This window comes from Nymphalis io, chromosome 6 (genome assembly GCF_905147045.1).
Source record: "Nymphalis io chromosome 6, ilAglIoxx1.1, whole genome shotgun sequence".
Lineage (NCBI taxonomy): Eukaryota > Metazoa > Arthropoda > Insecta > Lepidoptera > Nymphalidae > Nymphalis > Nymphalis io.
In genome coordinates, this window is record NC_065893.1 from 7,837,636 (window position 1) to 7,857,525 (window position 19,890).

The 19,890-nt window shown below is 36.0% G+C and overlaps 1 pseudogene; it reads left to right on the forward strand.

Annotated features, from left to right (window-relative positions):
• Positions 1-11,632: 11,632 nt before the first annotated feature.
• On the forward strand, positions 11,633-14,667 carry LOC126769227 (uncharacterized; annotated as a pseudogene).
• Positions 14,668-19,890: the final 5,223 nt, after the last annotated feature.

The window sequence follows — 19,890 nt, forward strand, 5'->3', positions numbered from 1 at the left end:
AAGCAAAAAAAATTGATAACGAGAAATTTAAAATTTCATTTGCACTGCTTTATGGCTTACCTTTAAACTTACTTTCTAAATTTAAAAATAATTCTCATTATTGATCGCACCTTTTGTTTATATTTTAAAATAATTAAGCACTTTGATTGTAAGAATTGACATTCTATAAGATTCATTGTATCGATGTAATGATAATGTTTTGGAACTGTGATACTAAAAATAAATGTAATGAGTTATTGTGAAACTGTAAAAATGAAATATACATGATTAAAAATAATTTGCATTTTTTTCCTAACAATCATCGCCAAATTCAAATCAAATGAGAGAGCAAAGACCTTTGTAATCTTAACAAAACTTAATATGAAATCATCTCCACGTAACTTGTTTTCTAAATATTATATTAAATATATAAAAATAAGTATTATGTTTACTGACTATGGTACATATTTGGTGACTCACGGAGAACATACTTGACAGTGAATTATCACTACGCAAATTGTAGGGAGACTCTTTGTATATACGATTATGCACTTATTCGATTTTGAAAGTACGCGACACGAGCAACCTTCACAAAGTTTCACTAAAGTAATATTTCACCGTATTTTCCTAAGTTAGGAAAGTCGTAAATCGACCAGCGTTAATATTCAATATAAACTTTTTTTGCCTTTCTATCAATTGAAACATGGAACAAATGATTTTACTGATATTACTTTTGACTTTTTCTATCAATCTTTCATGTCGTAGCTCATACATTTTTTTTTCTCATATCTTAATATTAGAATCAAATTAAGAACAACCATAATAATATTAACCACTACTATATTTAACTGACAATATGCCGTCGAGATGGCCCAGTGGTAAGAACGCGTGAATCTTAACCGATGAACGTGGGTTCAAACCCGGGCAAGCACCTCTGAATTTACATGTGCTTAATTTCTGTTTATAATTCATCTCATGCTTTTCGGTGAAGAAAAACATCGTGAGGAAACCTACATATGTCTAATTTCATCGAAATTCTGCCACATGTGTATTCCACCAACACGCACTGGAGCAGCGTGGTGGAATAAGCTCCAAACCTTCTCCTCAAAAAGGGAGAGGAGGCCTTAGCCCAGCAGTGGGACATTTACAGGCTGTTACTGTTACTGTACTGTATGCCGTCTTACTTATAAACGTTGTTTAGTAAGGGTATAGCTAAAAACTGATTTGCTCTTTTTGACATCAAATATTTTATATTAATCAAAAAAGGAGGCAAATCATTGCTTAAAGGTATACAAATTTACAAACAGCAGAGCGTTTTACAAAACTCAAGACTAGTAACGTTGGTGTATATGGCGTGATATGACTAACAATATGGCCTTGAGCTGATAGTGACCGGTTGATGAGATATTTTTTGGCTTGGGTAAATAAAATAATTCCAATTAATCAAACGATGAATTAATGATAATTCCATATCAAAAATGACATCATGATTATGATTTACTAAGTTTGGTATGACTTTGATTATAATCAAAACGTTATTATAAGAGAAGTTATTTGATTTCCCTTAAACTTATCATTATACATCCGACTTATTATAATGAGTCCATAAAGTTCAAACAATAAAATCCGTAAACATAAAACAGAGAAATTTCCAAAATACTACAACGCTTATTGTTGACGTTTTAAAGTGTAAATTAGTTCAATTATGCTTACGATGCATAATTTAATGTATAATTCCAACTTTGTTTCTCTGATGAGAAATTAACGAACCAACTATTTCATCGCTTCATCGTACAAAAAATTAAATGTAAATATAAGGGAATCAGTAAAATGTTGTGAAGCTGATCTTTGCAGGTCGTCTAGCGCAAGTGGTGATACACATTAAATATTATTTATTTATTTTTCTATTTTAAAATTTTTTGCCCACCACATTGAGTAGTATGACAAAAGGCGGACTTAATGCCTAAAGGCATTAAGGCTCTACCAGTCAACCTTTAGGCTAAGCGGAAATTCTTGAAGGTGGTAATTAATAGTCGAAAATATACATACAAACAAATATAACAACAACAAAGAATATATGAATAATATATATATATACACATACACATATATACATACATACACACACAGTTATACATACTTACACACACACATATACACATATTACATATGAATAATAATGCATTATAGATGTCCGACCCCCTGCAGTTGGACACAAACCTACAGTAACTCTTTTACTGCAAAAACCATTAAACTTTGGAATGCACTACCTACAGATATTCGGCAGTCGAATTCATTGAGAATTTTTAAATACCGCTTGAAAAGCTATTATTTGTCCATTTCCAAGTAAGGTATGTATGTATGTAGGAAATAGTATGTAGTTTGTAATTACCTATATACATATAATTTTATACTCTATAATTATATATAATATGTATATGCTACATAATAATAATATATATATTATTTATGTATTATTATATCTGGTTAGTGGGATGTAGATACGAGTAGTTTATTAGATATTTAATATCTCCTTTCTATATGTAAATGCATTTACCTGTTCTCTTACAAAAATTCTTTCACCAAAGGTTGTCTGTAAGAGATCGCTATAAGCGATAAGACCGCCTTTGCGCACCATTTTTTATTTTCTTTTTCTTTGATTGTTTCCTACTTCTCTCGTCTTATTTATATGTTGTGTAACAAGTGTTAAGTAAATAAATAAATAAATGTCAAAGATGAAGAGAACTAGGAGCTTTCTGACAAGATATGCTCACGGAGACGAGATTTGAAAGTAGGTTTAGAGGTTGCTTTCCTTATATGCTCAGGTACTTTGTTCCATAATCAGCTTGAACGGAGTAAAAATTAGAAACAAAACCAGAAGTGTGAATAGGAACAGAAAGAAGGTAAGAATCGTTAGAGCGCAGCTGACGATTGTGATTATCGCACAAAAATTTGAACCTCCCTTTCAAATAATCAGGAGAGAGCGGGTCAAAGAGAATAGAGAAAAAAGAAGATAGTAATTGGAAGTTTCTACGTTGTCGAATAGTAAACCATTTTAATTTATCACGATACTGAGAAATATGATCGAACTTACGAAGACAGAAGATGAAGCGCAAAGAGTTGTTTAAGAGACAGTCAAGTTTATTCAGATGAATTTCGTTAAGGTCAGAATAACACAAGTAATATCTTAGTCTTGATGGAAGGAAATTTCGAAGTTGATTGAGGCACCTTAACGTGGCTGTGACTGAGCGGCTGATTTCAGAGATATGCACGGACCAGCTTAATGTGGAATCAATATAAAGACCAAGGTATTTTACATGATGGCGGTAAGGAATATCGATGTCATTGAATAGAACGGGAGGCAAAGATGTTAAGCCCACATTAGTGACAAGGCGTGAGCTACCGATAACGATCGTCTGACATATAGATGGATTGACCTTTATTCCAAATTTTTGAGACCAACTATTTACACTAGCCAGATTGTTATTAATAGTTGCAACAGCATCATTTATGTCATCCAGTCTGGTTTGACAATAGAGCTGCAAGTCACTGGCGTAAAAATGATAAGAGCAGTTGATGTAAGTTGTAAGGAGATTAATAAACAGAGAGAAGATAAGAGGAGATAAAATACCACCCTGCGGCACGCCGGTTTGAAGAACTAACCAAACAGAGAGAGATTGATCCAATCTAACTGCTTGCTTGCGGCCGCGAAGATATGAGGAAAAGTATTCCAGAACTGATGGTGAAAACTTGAGATGCTCGAGTATAGCAAGGACAATATCATGATCAACCATGTTAAAGGCGTTGGAGAAGTCGATTAAGACTAAAATGGTGACCATTCTATTCTCCATACCATCCCGAACATCCTCCGTGACCTTTAGAAGAGCGGTAGTAGTGCTATGACCGGACCGAAAATCAGACTGAAATGGACTAAGCATATTTTTGCTATAAACAAAAGAGGTCACTTGTTTGTAAACCGAGAGTTCGAGAACTTTGGACAAGAAGGGAAGGATAGAGATTGGTCTAAAATCAGTTTACTGGCTTGGGTTAGAAACTTTGGGAAGAGGAATGACATAATCCAAATTACAGGAAACATCCCGTATGACATGGAAAAGTTGACAATGTGAGTAATAGCAGGCAGTACTATATTTAGAATAGAGATAATCATTGATCGATTGATGCCATCAAAGCCAGTAGCATTGGACTTAATTGAAAATAAAATTTTACTAATTTCATCATCAGTTACTGGAGAGAAGGCAAAGTTATTACAAGAAACAGCAGCCATGCCTCTAATTTCAGAATTCTAATTCGTCATTAATTTAATACCTGAGTTTAAAAGAGTAGTCGAGGAAAAATGTTGATTTAAATTATTGTTTTAAAGTGATGAGAGAACATTTTTTCCTTTACGCTTGTTAAGGCCCATGGTTTGAAAGAACTTCCATACAGTGGCCGTAGAAGCATTGGATATATTACGGTAACGCTTTGCTGTTCTCACCATCATATTACACTTGTTACGAGAAACTATATATAATTCCCTATTTTTAGCACTTCTGTCGTTTTTGTATCTCCGGAAAGCGCGATCACGCCGTGTCATGGCCATACGCACCCCATTTGTTATCCACGGTGCAGGTGGCCGTCTTATCTTAACAGGTCTCCGTGGAGCATGTTTATCGAACAGCGATAATATGGACGAGTTAAAATGGGAGACTTTATCATCAAGTGACGAAGAACTGTATACCAGGGATAAGTATAGTAAGTTAGCGTCCCTTATTATAACTTCATGTTCGATTTTAGCAAAATTGCGCATCCAAACAATTGGAGGTTTCATTTTAGAGGGTTTCAGTTTATATGCCAAATACAAGAAGTCATGTTGAGAAAAGCCGGGAGCCAATAATTGATCGTATTTAAAAACATCATCAATGGAGGAAATGAAAGTTACTTCTAACCAAGAATCAGGCGCATCCGAATTATGATATGTAGGACCTGAAGAAATAATGTACAGATCGATTGAATTTACAAAGTTAGAGAGTCGAGCATTAGATTTTAAAAGGTCAGTGTTCAAATCTTCCATGATAATAATGTGTGAGTAATCCGAAGAGAGAGATTCAAGGACAGGTTCTAATAAATTAATGTAATCGCAGGTTGGGGGCAATAAATTACCCCAAGTATAGCTTTAACGCCCTTTAGTTGGACTTCAAGAAAAATGAATTGAGCAGTAAAAGAGCAAGCTGAAGGAGAGGTACATAAGATAGTATAAGGTATCTCGCTACGGAGATAAATAGCCACGCCTCCACCACCTTTACCTGTTCGGTCATTCCGTATCAGAACAAAACCAGGAAGGCTATAAAGGTTAGAACTGAGTGAAGGTTTAAGCCAACTTTCTGATACAAGAATGGCATCTAAAGGAGCATATGAAAATGCGTCTAAGAAATCAGAATAATGGGAAGGTAAACTTTGAGTGTTTAAATGATCATCATGTTAAATATAATCATTAAAATATATGAATTGAATTGAATATATTACTGGAAACTTAAAAAATGATCTTTTTAATATTAATTTTTTAAACTTAAAAAAGATCATACATATACAGGAATTGCGTGTTAACAATAATTAAAGAAAGTAATGACACATAATGAAATATAATAATAAAAGAACACATAAAAGTTTATAAAAAAAAGACAAATGAATCTATTACAATTAAGTACATTTCAACACAATACGAGATCAGATATATTATTTTTTAACTATGGCTGCTCTCTTGGTCTTGCTTACTTCAGAGTGATGAAGTGAAGATGGGACAACTTCACTACTTGGAAGAGTTACCTCGCTGGCTATATCAATAGACGCAGTTAAATTAGAGAGATTCTCTTCAGTTTCTATACGATGTCTGGAACCATCAGGAAGCTTAACCATGACATTGCCTTCTAACGTCCAACAGTTTCTCATTCCAAGAGTTCTACGTGCACGGAGAAATAGTGATTAGCGCTGATGAGTCCAAAATTCAGAAACAACATAAGGAGAACCCTTCAGGCCTGCCTTCGTCTTCCACACAGTTGCTTTCAGAGTCAAATCACTGAATCTCACAAGAACGGGGCGAGATGTACCCTCATTGCTTTTGCCTAGGCGGTGACAGGCAATAATTTTGTCAGCCGTTGCATCATTTATGCCAAGCTTATTAATACAGATGCTAGAGATGGTGGTTGCAAGATCTTCCTTACCTTCTTCGGGTACTCCATTAAATAATAAATATTTCCTTCTGTGCCTCATCTCAACATTATCAACAACACGGGATATCTCAGCTATCTGTTACCGTAAAATGTTCAAGATTGCCCAAACTTGTTCCTTGAAACAATTGAATTCATCATGCAGACTGCCAATCGAGACACTACTCCTGCCGATGATTTGAGCTGCTTCTCAAATTCTGACATCTTCTTAAATAAAGATGCTTCCAGTGCTTTTTGAGACTCAATTATAGTGTTAGTTCGCCATATTTGTGAGAAAAGCTAAGACTTAGTGAAATGTAATTGACATTAAATTGGCCAGTAGGACTGCGCAGTTATTGTGATTAAACTAGTACTAAATGCATTTATTCCGTAGAAATAACATTTGTATGTACAAAACACCTTTTAAAGTATTAAAACTGATACCCAAACTGGTAAAATCTTGAAGATAAAGTAATAAAACAAATTTTATATCCTTAAAAAAGTGTTATTAGTTATATGTACAGAAATTACATTTCTTTGATCTCGAAGAAAGTTATCGTTTTATATAACTAATAATTATATTACAATTACAGTTTTTAATATAAATGTTACAGGAAAATATATGCGCTTGTGCACAATATTATACTCTGCATAATATATATAAAATAAAATAAATAAAATTCGATAATATTACCTATTGCCATCAGCCGCACCGTGAGCTTTGATCAGCCTCCGCCTCCGCACACTCGCTTACACTTGCGACACCTTGTTGACCTTGTGTACATGAATAGTTACCGTGAGATTACACGAAACGTCTGCACGCTCCGACTGCTCGACAGCTAAAATAATTCGACCTTTGATTTTTGGTTAACTCGTACCGTTATTTGATTTTTGGTTACTCGTATTAATTTTTTTTTATTTGTTTTTTTTTCTCAACTAATTTTATTTTAAGCTTTTAAGCTACCAATATAGGCGTAGTCAGGCAGTTGCACAAATGCAAAAACGATGGCTAAATAAAACGATGGATGAAAAAAAATAGTGGTGATATTGAAAAATACGAGTGAAACCACAGGATGAGAACTTATGTGTCATATAATTAAATGATTAAATGAAATCAAGGAAAGTGCGCAATCGCTATATAATAACTATGAATCTGAGGAACATTGATCATCGATTTCGTTTAAGACCCAAGCGATTAGTTAGCGAAACATAAGAAGAACGTGCACATTGGTTTAATCAAATTTAATAACTCTAAGACAACCAGCATATTATCGTTGTGAGCTGTGATAGTCCTAGGAAATAAAAACTATGCTAAAGACCAGGTGTATGTACCTCTCTGACGTATGAAAATCTTGAAAAAATAGCACTGCATAATTTAGAATAAAATAAGTTATTGAGTAGGCCACATGACGACAGACCAGTGTCAGAAACTATACGATTGCAAAGCCTTACTTCATTCTCTAATTGACACTTCGATTATTCGAAGATTTTTTTTTAAATCAGTTTCAATTCTGGATGCTAAATTCAGAAGTAAAACTGTTAAACGCTTATCCAAGCTCTTCTTCTTCCATTTTTCCTGTACAAATTGGATAGTTGAAATACACAAGAACACCTTACTTTTAATGAACACGCTTTCATTTTCGTAAATTATTATGACTGACAGTACCAGCCGCGTTGGTATGAGACCGGTGATTTGATGTTCTATTTTTAAAAGATCAATTTGAGGTTTTTATGACATCAGTTACAGTTCTGGATTCTATATATATATATTTACAGAGGAATGGAAAGCCTCCTTTGATGTCGGCTAATATTAGATAATCAGCATATATTTGTTTTCGATTCAACTTTTATACATTTTCTACGTCGAAGATACGAAGTGAAAATTTAATACAAGTTGATAAAAAAACTGTATTAAGCTAGCATAAGCCACAGTTTTTTGTTAGTACGAAGCCTTAATACAAAGGCGGGTTAAATTTTTCTATCACATGTATTTTCTTCAAAGAACTCGTGTATTACATTATTTATAACACACAAGCGATTACTCGTAGCTTCATATGAATAACTTATCTATTAAAATAAGTATTTGTTTAATAATATTGATGTTTGGAAGAGTGACAAAAAACTCTATATATCTTCTTCTTTTACTTTTCTTCTAAATAAATAAAATTGAATGCCTATAGGTTTGTCTTATCGTGTATCTAAGTCATCGAAAGAAAAGCTATATATATTATTACTAGTTTTTTTTTTTTTTTTATTTGGTATAAAGCAAGCTTGACACAATGGAAAGACATATGCTACTTTTTATACTTAAACCTCCCCCTCCCCTTCTAAAACGCATGGTCGAAGCCGAAATGTCATGGTCGAAAGTCATTTTAAGCTGTCTTGTTAAAATAAAAATAAACAAAACATCTCAAGCTCTTGTATTTACTTATGATTATGTATGTACTTATGATATATGATTATAATAGTACTTATGTATTCAAAGTTCTACAAAACACAGAAAATACGTATTGGCTTATATAACCACAATGCGTAAATGGATTCAGACAAATGTGACGCTGTTAGATTTGTGGTATCCTGGGTAATGGCGTCATATGTTACACTAAAGCATCATTAAATTTCGCGGAAATAAAAAAAAAAACGTTTTAGATGACAAGCTTTTATTCAATATCGCAAACATTTTATAAATGACCAAATGATAAGTAATTATATTAAAAAAGTATAAATTTCTAGTTAGTAGAAACTTGTTACTAAGTGTTATAAATAATGAAATTTATTTCTGCTTATAATAAAATTACTATCTATTTAATAAAATATTTATTTACATAAATTGATTAATGATAAAAGAAATGAATTACTGATGTGGGTTGCACTAATTGGAATGTTATATGCGTTAATGCTTTATTTTGTTATGATATACATTTACGTACATTTTGAACGTAGTTTTAAGTATAGGTATAAGCTTTCAAAGGTGAAGTAAGATAAATGATATAGTCGATATATTCCTCCTAAAGCACATAAAAGGACTCATACTTAGTGACTTATAGACGTTTTTCTTCACACGATGGCCAAAAATGGCAGTATAGTGTTAGTAAGAAAAATAACTTATTAACGTAAACTATCTGTTCGAGCGGTTACTTGAAGCAGCAATAACAAAACGCAAAAATGACAAAGAGGACAACGATTGGTCCTGTAAGAGAAATTTAAATCATAACGACTTGAACTATCAACCAAGTAAAACGCATGTCCTTTAATACGCCTTTCATTTTTTTAATTCCGAACGTTAACATTTTTAGTCCTTCGACGCCAAATTAAGAAACCACGCAACCTAAATTATATATATTGAATCGAATATATTGCGAATATTGACCGCTGAAGCTAGAAGAGGTTCAGGAGCTGCTAGATGTGGAAGACAGGCTACACGCGCATTTCGGTACGGTCAACCCATCCGCTAACTATCCAACCCTTGCTTCTTTTGTTTTATATGGTTTCGTATATAATTTCAGCTATCCACTAAGAACCTTGGTATACCGCGCTTAGAACCAGACCGTGGCAGGCGCTTGTCGACGTGGTGTGTTCTGCCAAAAACAGTAAGTACTCCTCATTTTACAATCCTCCACCATGGCAATTCGTGATAGATCTCCTCAGTTAGGTCTCAGTGATGAGAAGGTAGAATTGTTAGTGAGCGAATTCATTAAAAAACGTGGCATTTTGAAAGCTAGGCTAACTAGATTCAGTACTTATATAAATAATTTCGATATTAAATTGGCTACTGTACAAAATAAATTTTATTTTTAATTTTTGATTTTGATTTAAAATTAAGGATTAAAGGTGCTGCAAACCTGTACCGCGAATTTAATGGCATTCAATCAAAGATCGAAGAAAGTGTTCGTGAGTGTGATTATGACGAGCAACTTTCTCAAAGAGAACAGTTCGAGGATTGCTATTATAGCATCCTCTCTCAAGCTGAGTTTCTATTGAATAGTGGTAGCAGTGGTAGTAATGGTGAGGTCACTACTTGTTCCAAATCATGCGGTAATAGACAATTACGAGCAGTAAAACTACCTACAATAACATTACCTTCTTTTGACGGGGCATACGAGGATTGGCTGGAATTTAGAGATACGTTTTTGTCGCTGATACATGATTCAAAAGAAATCAATAATATTCAAAAATTCCACTATCTAAAGTCATCTTTAAAAGGCAACGCGGAGTCGGTGATCGATGCACTAGAATTTACTTCCGATAATTATTTGATCGCATGGGACCTTCTACTTAATCGATATAATAATAGTAAATTATTAGTTCATAACCACGTAAAAACAATATCCAATATTCAAGCGTTAAGCAGAGAGTCACCTGCATCAATCCGCACTCTCATAGATATTATATTAAAAAATCTACGCTCTCTAAAGATCCTTGGTGAGCCTGTCGATACCTGGGATACGTTAATTATATTTATCGTTGTCTCAAAGCTAGATAGAATCACTGAACGGGAGTGGGAGCAATTTAAAGTCGTTTCATTAAATAATAATTCAAAAATAAAAGTTGATCATTTAATAAGCTTTCTCAAAAATCGATCAGACATGCTAGAAACATTGCAAGGTTTACATAATACTACACAAAATATTAAGTTCACAAAAGAAACAAAAAATAACATAAAAACAAACAGAACATCACACAAATGCAATATTTCTACCAGTAAACCGCACGATCACCGTCACTACGCGAGCAAAAAATGTATTGTGTGCAATCTTGACCACCGACTACGCTTGTAAAAAGTTCATTAACTCGAATTTAGAATCTAAACTAAAACTTATTCGCGATAACAACCTGTGTGTGTAAAAATTGTTTTCGTTATGCTAATCACACAATCGATTTATGTAAATATGGAGGGTGTAGATTTTGTACAAAGAAGCACAACTCGATTATTTGTCCGCAAGCGCCCCAAAACGACTCAAAGAACATAGCTAACAGTTCCGTAACTCTACACTCGTCATTCGTAAACCAGCAACTAAGTCTACACACCTACGCAGGCCCTGCGGTTGTATCAATTCCCTCCGTGTACCCCGCGGATTCAAGTAGCATTACAAATGATGCACACTTATCTAATAGACGCACACAACATTCTTTACGACCGGTTTTATTGTCCACTGCGTTAATCGAAGTACGAAGTCGACAAATGTTTATATACGTTCGAATGCTTTGCTTGATAATGGTAGTGAACGAAGTTTTATAAGCGCGTCTTTTTGCAAATTATTAGGGGTTAATACATTACATTCCGTTCATTAAATTAGAGGTGTAAGTTGAAATTAGAGGTGTAAGTAATTCAGTAACGCAATGTTATAAATCATGCGATATTGTTATAAAATCGCGAATTAATCCCTACACAACTAAATTTCAATGTTTCGTTTTACCACAGATTTCTTCTACGTTGCCCGCTGTACATTATGAACGTGCTACAGCTGGCCGACCCGCATTTTCTTGATTCTCGAAAAATTGATAAATTTTGGGAATTATTAAACAAAGGTAATATAAGGTTACCTAACGTACCATATTTACAAAATACGCATTTAGGCTGGATAATATCCAGGTCTATCCTATTAAATACGCTAAATGGTAGTATTATTCAGTGTAATTTTTCGCAATCGATAGATACACAACTACGCCAATTCTGGGAAGTTGAAGAGATGCCTAGGAATCGGGATACACGCACAGATGCTGAACGTGCTTGCGAAGATTTGTTCTCTCGTACTACGACGCGCAATGACGAGGGACGTTTCATTGTAAAGATACCGTTAAAGGCATCGCCCGAAGTATTAGGTGAATCATTTACCCAGGCTAAACGACGCTTCTTATTATTAGAAAAGCGGTTACAACGCGAGCCCGCTTATAAAAAATTATACCCTGACTTCTTACACGAATTCGAAAGCTTAGGTCATATGACGCGCACTGTAACCTACGGCACTTCGCACTATTTCTTAACGTACAGAGGCGTACTTCGCGACAGCGATACGACACGTCTTCGGGTAGTATTCGACGCCAGCGCCGTTACCAGCACAGGTCTTAGCTATAATGACATACAGCTGGTAGGTCCGCCTATTCAGGGAGATTTAATTTCAATCCTTTTACGCTTCAGATGTCATATATATCGATATGATGCATGTGCAGATATCGAGAAAATGTATCGACAATGCCTAGTAGATAATGAGCAGCGCGATCTCCAGTTGATTCTCTGGCGAGACGAACCCACGCAGCCGCTTAATATTTATCGTTTAAATACGGTTACCTATGGTACCGCATCGGCGCCTTTTTTAAGTGTTTGTTGCTTAAAACAATTAGCAATCGATTCTACGAACACCGAAGTTCGTAGAATAATAAACGAAGATTTTTATGTTGACGACATGATCACGGGCTCCGACGATAAACTACATTTAATTAAATTATGCGAAGAAATAACCACGACACTACAATTGGGCTGTTTCCCTCTTCGTAAATGGACATTCAATTTTATGCGGGATGAGTCATCCGGACCTACGATAACAACACCTGCGAGTGCATCGCCGCACACTTGTAAACAACTAACGCTTAGCGATAATAGCAGTCACAAAACTTTAGGAATCGGTTGGCTTAATGGCAGCGATGAATTTTGTTTTAATACAGACCAATAAATAATAACAATACCTATCACTGAGCGCATAATTTTGTCACACGCATCACAAATTTTCGACCCGTTAGGTATTTTAATTCCATTTATTTTAGCAACAAAAATGTTATTATAACAGCTGTGGTTATTAAAATTAGAGTGGGACGACACCGTACCTAGCGTTATCGCACATCAATGAAACCGGTATCTTACGTCTCTGCCGTTATTAAAAACAATTCGAGTACCTCAATATGTTTTGAGTAGTAATATTACATATACAGAGATGCACATATTTACCGATGCCTCGCAAACAGCGTATGGCGCGTGCATTTACATTCGCACTATAAACGCTAATGATAATAAGGTTACATTACGCTTACTATGTTTTAAACCATCAGTATTCCACGCTTAGAACTTCTAGGAGCCCTAGTCGGTGCACGACTGTATGATAAAATCATAAATTTGCTTCACTTAAATTTTAATCATATAATTTTTTGGTCATATTCCACGATATTACTGGGTTAGCTGCGCATGGCGCCAAGATTATTAAAAACTTTTGTTCATAATAGAACAATAGAAATTCACGATTTAACGAAAGGGCATCCTTGGCGTCACGTAAGCGGGAAAGAAAACCCAGCTGATCTCGTTTCGCGTGGGGTCGGAAGTTTAGGGGAGCTCTCTTCTTCGAAGTTGTGGCGGTAAGGGCCAGCCTTCCTTCACGATAGCGAATTTGAACTACTTTTCCGTTCTATCGTTGTGGTGTTGACTATGCCGGTCCAGTGCTCATTTTAAAAAGGAAAGGTAAAGGCGCTAAAACTACTAAGTCTTACATTTGTATATTTATTTGTCTAGTCACGCGCGCTGTTCATTTGGAACTGGTTAGTGACTTTACCACTAAAGCCTACATGCTTACTTTAAATCGCTTCATTTCACGTAGATCTAAACCCGCTGAAATTATGTCTGACAATGGTAGAAATTTCGTGGGACTAATGAATGATTTCGCTAAATTTCTAGAACGATGTAGCTCTGAAATTATTGAGTATGCTACTCAACAACAAATAAAATTTAAATTTATTGTACCATACGCTTCTCATTTTGGAGGATTGTGGGAGGCAGGAGTACGATCATGTAAATACCACCTTCGTCACGTTGTGGGCAACGCCCATCTTACGTACGAAGAGTTTAGCACTGTATTAACGCAAATAGAAGCCATCCTAAACTCTCGCCCGCTATCTCCAATGTCATCTGATCCCAATGACCTACTTCCTCTCAGTCCCGCTCACTTCCTGGTTGGCCGTCCGCTTACAGCGCCTGCCTGCGAAAACTTGATGGAAACGCCTACACATAAACTTGACCGTTATCAGAGGGTCGAACAAATTAGACGACATTTTTGGACTCGCTGGACTAAAGAATATATCTCTGAGCTCCAGACGCGGACGAAGTGGAGGAACAATATAAAGGATCTCAAGCCCAATATAATGGTCACCATAAAAGAAGACAATTTCCCTCCATTAAAATGGCACCTGGGACGAATCGTTAAAAGCATTCCTGAGAAGGATGGAATTTCAAGAGTAGCTGACATTGCAACTGCTTCCGGAATAGTGCGACGTGCTTACACTAAAATATGTCCGTTGCTTGATCCAGACGAATAATCAAATGAGAGGTGAACCAGTTGGAAGCCAAGGGTCCCAAGGCCGGGGGCATGTTCGAGCAGTTACTTGAAGCAGCAATAACAAAACGCAAAAATGACAAAGAGGACAACGATTGGTCCTGTAAGAGAAATTTAAATCATAACGACTTGAACTATCAACCAAGTAAAACGCATATCATTTAATACGCCTTTCATTTTTTTTTAATTCCGAACGTTAACACTATCAAAAAGGAAAATCAAATTAGAGAAGTTTATGGTTGTTTATGAGGTGTATGCCTCGGGCTTGGGCACAAACAAGTCCGTTAACCCGGCTCTTGGAATGTTAGAGTTACCTTCTTTAGTGTTCACCTGAGCAATTCTTCCCTGAACGTTGACGCGCCACGTCGCGGGGGTGGGCTTCACGTACCTCAGTAAGCCGGGATATGTCGATGGCTAAGTTCAGGGGAGGACCCAGTGCTATGCGGTATATCACGGCCCCCGTGCCTAGGGTTACAGGTGAAGACCTCAACGGTGGAAACAGCGGAAGAGGCGAGCCCTGTCACAAGGGCGTAGTTATTGTGACCTGGGGTTGGGTAGCCGCGATCGCGATCTCAGTATTGGCTTGAGGACAAAACTATAGTGGTTTAAAGGGCTCAAGTCAAACATTCGTGAGCGCAGCTAAAACATGGCGCGACGATCACGATGGCGGAAGGCAACGGGATACCACCGTCATTACTACATCCCTAGTAGATCAGCTCTCATGAATAGTACGACAATAGGTATGGCCCGAGTCTCCAGCGTCCCTTTAATGGGACAGGGATGGAAGAATCTCCGGAGGGAAACTTATGAAAATGAGAAAAATTAGAGTAGGAACGTGAAACGTGAGAGGCATGAAGAAACACGGAAAACTTTCTAACATCATACAGGAGATGGAGCGCCTTAAACTTGACATTATTGACTTAAGCGAAACAAAATGGACTGGACAAAACAAATATGTAACTGCTGAAAGGAAAAATTATTTACTACTCTGGCAACGACCAGTCATTTGACCATCATGGGGTGGAGGGTGCATCCTTATGAGCAAAGAAATCTCTAAATCAGTGACAAATTTTATGCCCTTGTGAAATCGCGCAATGCTCATTCAAATAACTGCAGTGCCAGCAAACTTGAATATAATTCAAATATACCTACGGCCGATAAACCTTTGACTAAAATTGAGGAGTTCTATGGTCAAGTTGAAACTCTTCCAATATACCAAAAAACATGATTTAAATGTAATAATGGGCGCCTTCAACGCTAAGGTTGGTTCCATGCCTGTACCAAGGGTGACAGTGGATTACGGATTAGGAACCAGAAATGAAAGAGGTGATACTTTAATAGAGTTCTGCCAAGAGTAAGGATTTATGCTAGCAAATACCCTCTTTAAGCTTCATCCTCGTCGTTTGTACACCTAGACCTCGCCACAACATACAGTTGATAACATAGTTCGTAATCAAATAGATTTTGTATTGGTCAACAAAAGATTCCAAAATTCAATCAAGAGCTGTGTTACATATCCGGGAGCAGATATAAAGTCTGATCATAATCCTGTCGTAGCAACACTACACTGTAAATTTAAAAAAATGGCTCAGCAAAAACAAAATTTTCGCACAGATTTTAATATGTTGAAAGAATCCATAGTTAAAGCAAGAGTTTCAAATGCTATAAACGAATGGGCTAACGAGCACTTGACCTGCCCATTAACATCTTTGACAACGTGGTCAACACTCAAGGATACGGTCAGCAATATTTGTCGGACTTATCTGCAGCCTGACCATCTAGTCAAGAAACAGCAATGGATGACTGAGGAGATCCTGAAATTAATGGATGAACGCCGAACATATAAAACCGCAGACCCAAAGAGGTACGACGAATTGGATAAGCTCATTGCTAGAAAAATTCGAACTGCTCGAGATAAGTTCTATGAGACCAAATGCGAACATATCGAAGGCCTTTTGAAACTAGATGACGGGTTTAACCTTCACAAGGAGATCAAAACACTTGCAGGGCTTAATAGGACTCACAGTTTGAATGCACTATATGATGATCAGGGCAATGTTCTTCATGACTTAGAAAGCAAGAAAAAGGTTTGAATTGACTACATAGTCAAAATGTTTGAGGATGCTTCGAGGAGCTCCTCGAATAATACTGTCACGGATGACTCTGGACCACCAATTTTAACAACAGGACTTACGGGTTATTAGGAACTTGTACTGGAACCAAAGAGCAGCTGTGAGAGTTGAGCATTCGGAGACCGATCAAGTTGAAATTCGCCGTGGTGTCCGTCAGGGGTGTATATAGTCTCCCCTGTTTTTTAACATATACTCGGAAGCTTTAATATCTGAAGCTCTGGAGGAGTTAGAAGTAGGCGTCAAGATTAACGGTCAAGTCGTGAATAACCTACGATACGCCGATGATACCGTACTTATAGCCTCTTCAGAAAACGACCTACAGACATTGGTGAACAGGGTTAACGAGTGCAGTGTGAAGGCAGAGTTAAGCATGAATATTAGCAAGACCAAGTTTCTGGTGGTGTCGGGGGATAAGGATCTAAAGCCGAAAATTCAGGTGGAAGGTAAATACCTAGAGCGGGTGCGTATGTACAAATACCTCGGTGCTTGGGTAAATGAAGAGTGGGACTGTAGGCAAGAAATTCACACTCGGATTGAAATTGCCCGAGCAAGCCTTAAAAGGTTGGAGAAGGTTTTGTGCAGCCGTAAACTATCCATAAATCTCTGACTAAGAATAATCCACTGCTATATCTGGCCAGTAGTGTTATACGGTAGTGAGGCATGGACTTCGCAAGCTGACGCCCAGAAACGTCTAGAAGCTTTTGAAATGTGGTGTTACCGCAGAATGCTCCGTATTAGCTGGAAACAGAATGTTTCGAACGTGAGAGTACTCCAGCGCGTCGCCAGTAGCCGGAAGTTACTGCAAACCGTCAAGAAGAGAAAAACCGAGTATTTGGGCCACGCCTTGAGACACGAGCGATACCAACTGCTTCAAATTATAATGATGGGCAAAGTAGAGGGCAAACGACGCGCTGGAAGAAGAAAAAGTCCTGGTTGCGCAACATCCGTGAATGGATGAAGATCGCCAGCGTGGAAAAACTATTTCGCCTGGCGCGAGACCACGAAAAATTCTCTAAGCTGACGGTCAACCTCCAGTAGTGGAGAGGCACAAGAAGAAGAAGAATGAGGTGTATATCTCTAACACTAACTGACTAGTTGATTGACTGACACCGCAAAACTTAGGTCTGTGGATAAAATGCACAGGAGTTTCTTATGCAGTTGATGAGCACCTGAAAGGAGTTTTGAAACTTTTTGCCCTCTTAAGTGAGTTAAATAGAGATCAAAACTTTGTACGAAAGTTCATTATTTCTGAATTTAGAATATGTACATATGTATATTGGTGCTTAAGTGGTTATTCGTCACCTTTCTTGCTTGATAAGGTGGTAATTGTTATTGGAATGTAATTAGTATTTTAAAAAAACCATTGGTCACTATTACAACACCCGGTATGCTTAATAAAATAACTGGTGTTGAATTAAAAAAACATATTCTATTTTATTGTATATAACAACTTCAAGACGCAAATTTGCTAATATGTTTTACATAATTAGTACCAACAAACAAAAAAAATATTTTAATCTTCCAGAATTCTCTAAAGATACTGTAATTTTTCGTAAACTAATTATCAATTGCTGGTAATATAAGATATAAATATAATACATTTATAATATGCTAGAGTAGATGCCAAAGTCCCTTACTAAATGAGTATTTAGACAATTATTTAACGTGTTCGGATTTGTGCCAAAAATGTTACAAAATGCTAGAATTTTTTTACCAAGGTTCGCTTAAAAGCAATTAGCACTTTGAACTTTCAATATGACATATTTTTTACTTAAATATTATTTCGCATTGTATGTGTTATAGTGTACACTTTGTATAACCTTACTTTATTTTCTTATGAACACAATCAAACGCACTTAAAAGTAAAGCTGGATAAACCGATAGTTTCGTTTCGGAGAAGTGACCAGGTCCGCATCTGAAATCGTAATGTGCCATTTCATTTCCTCACTTTCCAACACGACTCTGTCCACGTGCCGCCTTTACAATAACAAGTGACGTCACGGTGTTTACCCCTTCTCTGGTACTACGATACTCAAATTAGCAACTTAATATTAAACGATATCGCTTTCCACGACATATAAGTCATATTCAATACAGAGACCGACCGACAAATTCATCCACATTTTAAAAACACGCTCGGTTGAGTTTTGCCCGTGAATGAATGTGATAAAATAAAAAGATAGAAGCGAAACGTGGAAAACATTGTACTTATTTAATGTGAGGGTCCGTAATAATAACTCATTTCTAATGTATGTAAATTTTCACAATTCAATTAGTGGCTTAGAACCAGCCCATTACTTAGTATCGTAATGTTATTTATACAAGCTCTTAAATCATCGTTATAAATATTTTTATTAAAAAACTAATTAATTTACATAAATTATATATTTCCATATTACATAAATTTATATAATTATATATATATATATATATATATATATATATATATATACATAATTATATAAATTATATATATAATTTATAATTATATAAAATCTGGTTATATATATATAATTACATAAATTAAATATATTCAACAAAATTCAACTTAGAACTTGGTTTTAAGTCAAAAATCCAGAATAGAATAATAGAAGACTAACTAAATGAAGGATATTCAAATTATTATATCCGTATCGAATGGAAAATAAGTAATATGTAATAAACATCCATTTTTATTTAATGCTATAAATTGTTATAAGGTACTAGCTGCCAGCCCGACTTCATACGGGTAAAATAAGGATTTTATCCCGTGCATTTTTTAATCAATAAAGTATAAACATTCGCCAATCGATCTAAAGTGCTAGAGGCATAATATAATATGCATACATATGCATAAAGCAGCGCCCTGTGTATTTTCTCATGTGTGGCTTCTATGTATGAGCCACCGGCTCATCGTACATTCGTCCCACATTATGAGTCAGACCTTTTGAAAAAGGGGGCCCGTTATTTGTTTTCTTTTTAATATTAGTAAATGGTCAATTCCATCCATAGACAAAATATATAATAGATAGCTATAAAAAATATTAACCATCCCTTACATTGCCAATGCGCCACTAACCTTTGGAACTAAATTGTCTCATGTGCCTGGCTTATTCGCCCTTTAAGCCGGAACACAACAATACTCAATATTGCTGTTTGGCGGCGAATATGTGATGAACATGGTACATACGAATGGAACATACGAAATCTTTGCAACGGCTACCTTATCGCATCTTCATCTATCGCATCGTTGGCCACCACCATAATAATGACTCTCGGTCA